Source organism: Olea europaea, unplaced genomic scaffold, assembly GCF_002742605.1.
Source record: "Olea europaea var. sylvestris unplaced genomic scaffold, O_europaea_v1 scaffold65, whole genome shotgun sequence".
Lineage (NCBI taxonomy): Eukaryota > Viridiplantae > Streptophyta > Magnoliopsida > Lamiales > Oleaceae > Olea > Olea europaea.
The window spans coordinates 203,032-214,421 of NW_019264872.1; the positions used below are offsets into that span (position 1 = coordinate 203,032).

Below are 11,390 nucleotides of genomic sequence, written 5' to 3' on the forward strand. Positions count from 1 at the left end.
AGTGATACATGCATGAGCTGGAAATCTCAGCTTCAAAAACTTGTTGCATTGTCCTCAACCGAGGCTGAATACATTGCTGCAACGGAAGCAGTGAAAGAAGGATTGTGGCTGAAGGGTTTACTCAGTGAATTAGGTCTAATAGAAAATCAGGTGGAGCTATGTTCACACAACCAAAGTGCTATTTTTCTAAGTAAAAATCCTATCCTACATGACAGATCAAAACATATAGATGTAAAGTTTCATTTTATTAGAGATATTATTGATAGGGGTGATATTAGACTAATAAAAATACCTACTAAGGTAAATCCAGCAGATGCCGGAACTAAGGTAATCCCTATTAGTAAGTTTGTTGATTCTTTAAGATTAATTAATCTTGAAGAAGACTAACTTCCATTATTTCTGTTTTTACAGGTAATAAGAGCAAATGAAATTGAGGTATAAGCTTAAATCCACATTAAAGTAGGCACAAACAGTAAAGGTGGAGAATGTAGAAAGGGGTTGCTGTTTTTATGTGGAAGCCCAACCCAAATTCAATGATTTGGCCCATACCCGGTCCAAATGAAGGAAGAATCTCGAAGCTTGAATTGGATTTGAGAAAACGCGTTTTTAGTTTTAAAATAATAACTTATACTAGTTTTTTGACACCTGGCAAAATGAAGACCGTTGGATAAAAAATGGGGCATCTCTCTTATAAAAGGAAACTCTAGGGTTTGAGTGCTTTCTCTCGCTCTCTCTCTCGCGCAGCTTTTATACTTTTCATATTATTCTCTCTGTAAATGAGCGATTCTCTCTTGGATCTTTGTGTAGTTTTCTGTAAAGAGATTGAATCTTTATGAACTCTTGTGTGAGTTCAATTCGGCGTTGAGGGTTTTCGATAGTTACTGTGGTTGGAACTGTGTGTTCCATTTGTAATCGAAGTTTGTGGTATTTGGCCGGTGATTTTAGTGGATTTGAGCCTATTCCTTATGGATGCTCAACGGGGACTAGGCGATTTGTTAAATCGCTGAACCTCGGGGCTTCGGCCGAAAAATCTTGTGTTCTCTTTACTGTTTTTACAAATCTGTGTCTATATTTGATTTTTGCCTAGAATATTTTTCGGTCTTCATACTTTCCTGAACCTACAGTGTCAAAGTCAGATGTATAATCCACAGTATCTCGATGATGGCTAGTCCGACCTACGAGATTATAACGGCTACCATCACGTTTGAGGCGTAACTCAATACCATCATATGCCGGAAGATCATCATGGAACCATAGATTTATAAATCAAATTTGATCCTTGGATTTTGATTCAATTGAATTGGCCTTAAATTCGTTCATATGTCCTTATATAAGGATATTTGGGTAAACAAAATCAAATGTAGGTTAAAGTGTTCAACACAACCTCACCTTCAAACACCACAAGAGTATACAATGTAAACATGTATGTCTCACAACAGCTGGAAACATCGGGGTAGAGCTTAACTTGAACAGACGTAATCATTTTCACGACAAGCTGGTGGATTTGTCGACATTTTGAGCCGTGCCTGGCTACCCATTACTTACAAATTTTGAACCATATTGGATTGCCTTGCATATCTTGTCCTAGCTTCAACTTTGTTCAGATACAAAATTGTAAGAGCAAGCTTCATTCTAGCTATATCCAATATACTCATATTTTATCACAGGCAATCTAAAAGTTCAAGATACCAACGAATTACATTCAGCTAAGTAGCGCCCCAACCAGGCAGATAATTTTAATATAAAATAAACAATATTTCCACTAGATTTTCTTGCGAACATCAAATTAATCATTATAACCAAATGCAATTGTACCTCAAAAAGTAAGAATAATGTAATAGGATTCATAAATGAGGCTCTCTTCAATAGTATCTAGGGTTACAGATTACATTATGAATTGAAACGTACAACAGTTCATATCTGAGCACAATTCTAAGTGCGAGGAGATACACATTATGCAGGATTTAGGGCTGTAAGCTATCTTCAGAGCTCTTCAAGAGTTACTTTTCACTGTAAAGATCCTCAAATAACAGGCCTTTCAAACCCAAGCCCAACTCACTAGCAAAACGTCTTCTCCTTTCCTGCAGAAGATGTTGTCTATTGTTTCTATCTTTTAGATATTGTCGGTCCACAAAAGAAAAAGCAGGCAAATGAATAAATTCAATCTAGATTGTCTATCGAATATCAATAAAATGGCTTAATGAAGTTCACAACTCTAAGCTCCACAATTTCTAAAGAGAAAAGAAAATCCAAAGACATTTTCTGGTAGTAATTCCCAATATAACAGCAGAAAGAAATTATCACATTTACCTTTCTTGATTTTCGAAGCACATAAACAGCATTCTTTGCTTGGAATTTTTCATCTTTAACTCAGCTTTTTCTCTGTGGGGATGCTCGATATATATTCTGCAAATCAGGACCAAATATAGCACTTCGTACTTTATTTATCCATAAAACTCGTACTAAAAATTTGTCAATGTAATCTTTGCAGATGTCCTAAACAAAAGAATCTTCATCTTCCAAAACCAGTACATGTGGGAAGTGAATGAATATTTTCACACTCGACTGATTCTTTAATGATGTGCCATGTATGCTTTGAATAGCTTATATTTGAAATGCATCGATCGTCTATGTTTCTTTTTCTCCATGTTTATATATCAATTTTGGGTTGCAATGCACTATTATTATTTTCCCAACAATTTGAGAATCAATCACCTTCTGCTGTCTAGAATGATGAAAAGGTTTTCTTGAATGAAACTCTAATTTTAAAATGATAGGGGAACCGTAAAGCTAAGGAGAGATTGTTTAAGGATTTGAAATTAGACTTGTTGAATAGAAATGTAATAAAAAAGAGTATTTTTAATAATCAGAGACAAATAATAGACTGCTTCGAAATACAAGGATTGCAAAATAAAATCAAATAGAATAATGTAAAGCCTTTATGTACACAAAAGAAGATGACATTAGAACTCCAACTCCTAATATCGCTACACAATCAATGGATGCTATATTCTTGTATAAAAATCGAATCAGGGAACCAAACCAAACAAAATCAAATGAAAGCTCAACATACCTGAAATTTTAATTATGCGATTCAAAAAAAAATTCTAAAATGTAGCAACTTTTAAAATTGAAAAACAAACAAATATCTCAATTTTATTTTTACATTGTTAATAAGCTAATTCTTAGATATTAAACATAAAATGAATGGAGAAACTACATTAAGCTCATTATAAGCAAAAAAATATATATTGTGAAACTCATGAACAAGAAAATTTTCTATTTCTTGTTGTTTTTACCTCTAGCATAGGCACCCCTTGCAACTTGTGCTGCCTTCTTTGCAACTTGTTCTTGAAGTACCTTGCATCCTTATAGTCAGACACATATAAAACACAATCAAAGATGAGCCACGATAAAGATATAGAGGCTATTTGGGAGTCATTTTGAGAATTGATTTTTTGATTAAAAGTGGAGTACGCTATGAAAGAAGAAATTAAATATGACGGCTGAAATAGTGAAATAACGGTAAAAAAAATCAATTTTTTGGGCCAAAAAATCACTCCCAGGCTGATAATAAAATCAAACCGTTAAATAAAATACAAATAAAGAAAATAAGTTGTCACTGTCACCTTGTTTTATTTCTCAATTCCTCATAGAATTTACTGCTCAAGCATTTAAATAGCAAATAAAAGATAATTAAAAAACCTTAATTGTAACATCTTGTTCTATGAAGCAAAAAGAGTAAAAACTACTTTATGATGAAAAAAGGGACATAAATATTTTCATAAAATGGAACTCCTCAAAAGTTAAAATAGGAAAAAAGCAAAAGGATATCACAAAGAAACTAATCAATTCTAAAAGAATAATTATTTGGGCATCCTAAAAGAAAATGAGCAATCAAAAACCTACGGTGCTCTCTTGCTCTTTCTCTAGCATTGATACCCTTTCCTAGTCATGAGGTAGTTGATTCTAGAAACACTGGTAGTTCAAAAAAAAACCAACAATTAATGCCGAAGAATTTAGATTCTCGCAATTCCTCCTTTAGGTTTGCTTCTTTGGTGGAAAAATCTGGGCCAGTTTGCAATTGGAATGCCATTTTCAATCGAGAGAGAAAAGAAGAATGTGGATTTCCTGCACTTAATCCTTAATCCCTCTCTATCCTCCAACCCAGTCTCTCTCTCTTTCCCATTATTTATATATGTATGTATATATAATGGAACATTCCAGAGATACCAAGGGGGAATTGGTGGCGAGAGATTTAGCCCTCGTTTGAGCCCCATTATTTCTCATTACATTAAATTAAATTTTTCTCTCTCTTACTTTTAATCACATAATCTTCAATAAAATAATATTACAAGTAAATTAAAAACTTTTCAACTACTCATTTTTCAAAAAAATAATATTCATCTCATTATAATCTACAAATAATGAGGCTCAAACGGGGCATTAGTCGAAGAAAGGGAAAGAGAGAGAAAGGGAATTGGAAAGGAAAATTGCATAAGCCAAAAGGAGATTGATGTGTGAGAGAAGATAAGGTGGGAGTAATTATTCTGTGTGGGAGGAAAAGACAGTAAAAGTTGAAAGGTCTTTAATTTGGCATGTGAGAAAAGTAAGGGCCCATTTGGGCCCTATTTTTTCACCCCAAAAATTGATTTTTTTTATCGTTATTTTACTATTTTAGCCGTCATATTTGACTTCTTCTCTCACAGGTGGACTTCACTTTTCTCCTAACGGCCAAAAAATCAATTCTCAAAATTAATCCCAAACAGACTCTAAGAAAGAAAGAGAACGATGTCATTTTTTGGAGGAAGAAAAAGAAAAGAAAGAGGACAAATAGAAGAATGGCACGATTTTTTAAGAATAGTGCCACACAAAGTGGCTCTTTTAGAATAGCTCCCGTTTGTTTTTCATTTTTTGCCCATTAAAATAAAATAATATGATTGTTATCTATCATATCAAACTACTATATTTGACTTTCTCTCTTTTGTGTGGGGCTTGTAACGACTATATTTTTCATTCTCATTTTTATATCAATGTGTACCAAACGGGGCCAGTATAGGATAGGAAATGCATCTTTTATTCAATGAGGTGATCTTTTGAGTACATTTTTCTCTTCAAAGTTTGTCATTTTTCAAGGAAATCTTGAAACACCCACAAATGAAGGATACTTGGAATTTTTTCTTCAAAACTTCCACTTGTTTATTCAAAAATAAAACCTTTTTCAAGTGGGAAGTAAATACACTTTTGGGTCTGTTTTTCTCTCTGGATTTATTTCTGGTAAATAGTGTGACTTCCTACATATGATGCCAATCTGTGGACCTCAATTTTTAATCTATGATATGGCTATCAAATCTCGACTCTACTCACGTCCACGTGTTTAGCTCCAGTATACTGGACAAACCATTAGAAGCATATGACCTTCTTCGATGTTGGGAGAGTCGACAACTAACACTTTGATGGTGAAGTTAGTCAACTTGTAATGTATATTTTGGTGTGGCATAGACGGAATATGTTAGTTACAATAGTGTAGGAGCACCGAGAATAAATATAAAGAAATGAGATTTAGCAATTATACTATGAGTGCGTAAAATTGCATTAACTTCAAAAGATACCAAGTGTGAACTTATATAGTGAAAGGCATGAACTGATAACTGTTTGAAAAAAAAAAAAGATCGTTCCCCAATTGTAAGCAATTGAGATTTTGTTTGAGCTTATGTCTCCCAAAAATACAACCGAGAAACTAGTAGAAACTTAGCACTTAAGTTTCTACTCAGATAAATTGAACTTGATCTTAACTATCACCGATTTTTGGACTAAAACTAGGAAATTTCAGGTAAACAGAATGAAATATTTTGACCAAAAAATTGAAGTTTTTGTGTTTCTTTCTTATGTGGAAATTGAAGAAAACGATCTATAATAGAGACTATATGAATAACAAGTTAATTTCGTTCATTATAAAGCCATTACAACAAATTAACAATAAGAGTTTCAGGGAGTTTCATGAGTCAAAGAAGTTACCAAGCTAGTAGGGCAATTGGAAATTAAAACTATGAAAAATATAGGTAAAATGTGGATCCTAATAATGAGTTAATTTGGATTCGACAATCGTGTAGTATGATTACTTCAAACACGAGCTCAATAGACCGAGGTGGTAATTCGATTCATAATTTGCACCTCCTACCCATGCACATAAAGAGAGCACATATGCTACATATGATTACACTTTCATAAAGTGTGACTATTTATAAACTAGTCTTTGCCTTACCAATTTTCCTATGTGAGATGAGCTACATTAGTTTTCCATTTAACACATAAATTTCTTCCAATTGATAAACTTTAAACTCCAATTTCTCATTCATCCTAGTATTGTTTTGGAAAATAAATATATGATTTTAACGTTCTCACGAAGAAGAGCTAGAATCTACTTTGATTTTCTAAAAATAAGAAATGATCCCACTCAAAATTGTGCTAAAATAATCCTCAATAAGAAGTTATCCCACTCAAAATTGTGCTAAAATAATCATTATGTTCAAGCCATTTTCCTACAACCTCAGATATGAATGAAAATTGAGAGAAAAACAAAAATGGAAGAAATAAAAATTTGGTGAAAAAGTTTATTGGTCGAAACCCATATAGCGTATGTAGGCATTATCCTTTAAACCTTTCCCTATGAAAGCATATTTACTTTAGCTGGCCAATAGATATGATGTCTTTGAAACATCATAATTTGTGTAAATGATGATATACTTCACACATGAGTGCTCTCGACACAATTCAGTTATCCATTGTTATACTCGTTTGTAGCCATGAACATATGTTTGATTCTATGAGAGTTTCTAAAAATTGAGCTCTAAACAATTTTATTAGAAATGCCATATTTATCTCTCATATAGGTGATTTCTTAATTATAAGTAACCCGCATTACTATGTTTTCCAAGGTATAAGAATTATTAAAAGCTTGTTGCTTATTCTTTATCCTTATGGGCACATTGTTACATCATAAGAATGGACAAGAGATAACATTCCCCTACAATGATCTAATTAAATCTTTATAATTAGGCTGTCCATTCAAACCTAGATCTTGGGGTCTCGAGTCAGCTAGATTGGACATCGATTGCATTAACTATTTGTTCAAGGGATTAAGTGACTTCTCTTTCGATAACTTTCCAACTAACTTTTCGTTCAACCTTTTGACTTTGAACTCACGTAGTCAACAATTATAACTCAAATTGAGAATTTTTGTCTAATGGCATTATGTAATGTCTATAGTTATATCTCTTGATTTACCAATATACGTATTGCTTTGTGCCATTCCAACCGCAAATTAACTATCATAATGTATGCAGTTTGCTAGCACATTCTTCGTCCATCTTGAAATATCCTATAAGAAGTTGCATAGCCACTCAATTTCTTCGCTACATTTGTCCAGGGCTATAAAGTCGGATTTTATAGTAGATTTGGCTATTACTGTCTGTTTAGAAGATTTCCATAATATAGTTGCATATTCTAATATGAACACAAATCTACTTGTACACTATGAGTCTATTATATCATATATCAAGTTAGCATCAATGTATATTCCAATAACTATAGGATGTCTAGCATTGTACATTCCACAGCTATGAGTATATGTTAAGTATCTAAGTATTCTTATTTTTCCTTTCTAGCGGCCACCTCCTGGATTGTTCGTGAATCTAATCAGTTCACCAAATGTATAAGCTATATCTAGTCTTGCATAACTTATCAAGTACATCAAACTTCCAATAATTATAGAGTACTATACTTGAAAAACATTCTTAATTTTATTTTTTGATAAATGTTGACTTGTATATATCGATATTGCCACGTCAAAATCGTCATCGTTAATTTTTTCAAGAATTTTGTCAACATAATGTAACTAACTTTGAGCAAGTCCTTATGATGTTCTTGAAATTTTAATCACATGAGTAAAATCCATATCTTTAATCTAAAATCTTTAATTCAACTTATCTTTAATAGATTTAATTATCTTATTGTTGCTACCAACAATAAATATATAATCAATGTACAAACATAAAATCGCGTAGCCATTCTCAATGTCTTTGACGTAAACATATTTATCATACCGTTGATATTAATTACACATTACATTATGAAATTGTCAAACTTTTAATGCTATTGTATTGGTGATTGTTTCAATTTATACAATGACTTTACCAATTTACGAAATTTATTTTCTTGCCGTGGTGAAGAAAACGCTCAAATTGTTCCATAAAGATTTCTTCATCTAAATCTCCATTCAAAAATACAATTTTTATATCTATTTGATATACTTTAAGATTTTATAGAGTTGCTCCCAATTATCATCTCAATAGATGTTATTCTCACCACGGAAGAATATGTATCAAAGTAATCAATGATTTTTCATTGTCTTTAACCTTTTATCACTACTTATACTTCTCGGTGATTCCACCTGCTTCTTGAAAAATCTACCAATTTCCATGTATGATTTTGGGAAATGAATTTATTTCTCTTTATTTCCCTCTTTCCATTTAGGTCTTTCTAGGGACAGTTTCTTGGAAGACTTGATGTTCATTTTTCAACGTATAATTCAAAAAAAATCGGAGCCAAAAGATTTTTCTATCTTTGCTCTTGTGCTTTGTTATGATTCAATTTCAACTTCCTCTCTTATTCCTTGGTCTGACTATTTTTAACAAGAGTTTTATGTGTACACTTAGAGAAGTTTACTTCCTCTTTGGATCTATATAGAAATACATGATCGAAGAGCAAAAATATTTCTTGATTCCATTATCATTTTTTTTTGTATGTTTAGGATTTTAGATTCATGCATAGAAAATCGATAAGTACTACTATTACGTTCATAGACAATGAAGATGTAATCTACAATTTTTGGGCATATTTTCACCTTTTATGGTGTAGGAACATCCACTTTGGCAAGAGACTCCACATTTATAAATATTTGTCAAATGATGTTGATAAGTGTGTTTTTACACACTTATTTGGTTCACAAACATGACTTAAACAGGGATAAAATGGTTGAATTGTGACTTAATCCAGTTAAATTCATGCATTGTAGGTAATTCAATGGAAATTGTGGAATTCAGGAGAAAAGAGCCGAAGAAGGACCAAAACGCAACAATTTGATAGTTCGAGGACCAAGGGTGCAAATATTAAAAAGTTGAGCTAAATGCAAAACGAGAGTAGAAACATGCCAAGGATGAGCTCAATAACAAAGCAAAACAAGTGGAGGAAGAAAGAATGGAAGATGGACTAAATTTAAGATAATTGAAAGTTGGAGGACTAAAGTGCAAATACTCAAAAGATGTGCCGAATGAGTGGCATAATATTTGAAAGTGTCGATCATCAATTGGAAGATAAGAATTGTTGAAAAGATGAAGAAATCGAAGAAAGAAGTCAAGAGAAGCAACAAAGAAGTTCAGGGACCAAATTGAACAAACCACATAGATGGTTACTTCTATGCGACCGCATAGTGTAACCTTCTATGCGGTCGCATAGAAGGTTTCAGGGATTAATTGAGGAAAAATATTTGATCTATTCGACCGCATAGATTCCTTCTATGCGGTCGCATAGTTCGTTTTTGAAACCTCGGGCGTAGTTTTTCGTTTTGGTTGAAACTCCTTTCCTACTTAATTTGGACGCGATATAAATACCCAAATTCATGATATGAAGGGCAAGAATGACCAGGGAGAAGGGAGAGACCAAAACTGGAGGCAAGAAACTTGATTTTGGATTCAATTTCACACGGGCTCGAGACGGGATTGAAGATTATACACACGGATTGAAGAAATTCCATACGGGTGTATTCTTATTATCTTTTAAATTCGTTTTTCAATTTCTTGATTTTGTAATGATGATTATAGGCTAGGGTTTTTGTTCATTAGGAATTTGATGAACCTTTTGATGATTTAAATTTTCGTTATTTCATAAATTCAACATTAGTTTCGATTGGAAAAATGTTTGGTTTATATGATTTGAATGCTTCCATAATTAATTGGCCAATTATTATGTGATTGTAGATGATTTATTCTTTGCATTCGAAAGAAGGGGAATAAATTCGATAGAATATAAATCGACATAGGGTCCGATAGGGGATGGAAACTTACCTCTATGCTTTATGCAATTCATGAAAATGTTCATAAAAAGTCATGCATTCTTGTACATTGCATCATCCATAGAAATATAGGCTGGTGGTGTGTAAGAGGAGAATCAATATATATATCGAGAGAGTGTATTGGATAATTTAGGAACATTGAATTGGCATTTTGTTCCATCGATTCGTTGAATTTGTGAAATTAGGGTTTTTAATAGTCAATTGGGGATTCGAGTTTTTAATGATTTCATTTCAATTCATTTCAATACAATAGTTCTAAAATTGCATATTTACATTTCAGTTGCGTGTTTATTTCATTAGATTAGTGAAATTTCGAAATTAGGGTTTTCCAATTTTGAAATTAGGGTTTTCTTTGCAATAAGGGTTTCAAATTGGGGATTTCTCCCAAAATTAGGGTTTTCACATTTAAACCAAATTTTCATTCAATTAGATTCGGTTAAGGTCACATTAGTTTAATTAGAGCTAATTTAATTCTCGTGGGAACGATACTTGAACTCATAGTCCATTTTACTACTTGTTAACGAACTGTACACTTGCGGTGGGTTTTAAAATCGAGAAGAAATATTTTGCGAACAGATGTCTTTTCATTTCATAAATCATAGGTCTTTTTTTTTTTCAGGACACTTATGAAAAGGTAATTTATTGGCAACACAACTTTTCTCTATATGTTCATAGGTAATTCAGAACATACTAATATTATACTCATTATTTCTTTTAAAGTAAAATTTTCTATTCAGTAACACCATTTTCCCGAGGTAAATAAGGTGCTATGATTTCATGTGTGATTTCTTGTTGTACACTGAATTCAACAAATGATACTTTCTACTCACCACCTCAATCTTCTTACCACCTTTAATTCTTTAGCTGATTTTCAACTTCATTCTTTTAGAGAAAAAATTTCTTTATAACTTCGTCCTTATTTTTAAGTAGATATATACATTAATATTTTGCGCTATCATCAATATAAGTAATGAGGTACTTGTTGCTACCTCTTGTTTCTACAAATTTTAAATCACATAAGCTATTGTGAATTAAATTAAGCAATTCTATAATTTTTTTCAATAAGTTGAAATGATGACATCATCAGTTTTACCTCCACACAAATTTCTTAATTATATTTAAATTTGATATGAAATGCGAGTTTTCAATTCAAGTTAATTAATTTACGCAAAGTATTACGATTATGATATCCTAGTCTACAATGTCACAATTGAAATACACAAGCACATAAGTGGGATAATTAGATTTGATCATTTTC

At 32.3% G+C, this 11,390-nt stretch overlaps 1 long non-coding RNA gene across 1 annotated transcript; it reads right to left on the bottom strand.

The window, feature by feature from the left end:
• Positions 1–1,781: 1,781 nt before the first annotated feature.
• LOC111390124 lies at positions 1,782–4,198 on the bottom strand. Its single transcript, XR_002701853.1, has 3 exons — positions 3,300–4,198; positions 2,311–2,406; positions 1,782–2,097 (listed from the first exon to the last, which is right to left on the bottom strand). It is a non-coding gene; the product is annotated as an uncharacterized LOC111390124 (long non-coding RNA).
• Positions 4,199–11,390: the final 7,192 nt, after the last annotated feature.